The following is a 707-nucleotide window of genomic DNA, read 5'->3' on the forward strand; positions in this document are numbered from 1 at the left end:
CACTATCACGTGGATCGTCTAGTGAGACGACGCCGTCACCAGGGTCAGACCCAATATCTTGTGAAGTGGCGGGGATATCCTGACTCCGAAAACTCGTGGGAGTTTGAGACACCACTTCGTCAAGATTGCCCAGACGCCATGGACGCTTCTGGGTCAAAAGGTCAGGGCACCCCTCGCTTCCCGGCAATAGCCTGGGAAGTAGAAGGGCCATGAGCTGAGCTCAAGCAGTAGCTCTGAGCTCTTGCGGTCGCAGACACACGGGTTGGCCCATACGTCGCAGAGCGACAATCCGAAAGCAGTCGACTGCGTGCTTTGAGTATGGCGAACTCAAATCGGAGGTGTCGCTCCACACGCACGTCCACATCCTTGTGGCTCAACTATAAGGCATACATTAATTTTTCGGTGCCTTTGAACCCATCACTCAAAGAGCACTTGTCATATGTAGCGCTTTCGCCAGGGACGAGCACGACAAGTATCATCCGCATTGCGGGTACACGAGAGCCACCTCGTTGAGCACGTAGACGATTGCGATAAATGTCCAAAATAATTTCTTGTGGACCAAGAAACGAGCTCGAAGAGCTTTCCATTCGGCAAGCCCACCTTCTGGAATAACCGGAGGCCCGATGATGTGGACGCGTAACGATCGAGATACCGCGTCCTTCGCTTCCACAGCGGGGTCCGCCGGGCGGAAGCCATATTCCACACGA

The sequence above is a fragment of the Plasmopara halstedii genome (assembly GCF_900000015.1).
Source record: "Plasmopara halstedii genome assembly, contig: Scaffold_2956, whole genome shotgun sequence".
Lineage (NCBI taxonomy): Eukaryota > Oomycota > Peronosporomycetes > Peronosporales > Peronosporaceae > Plasmopara > Plasmopara halstedii.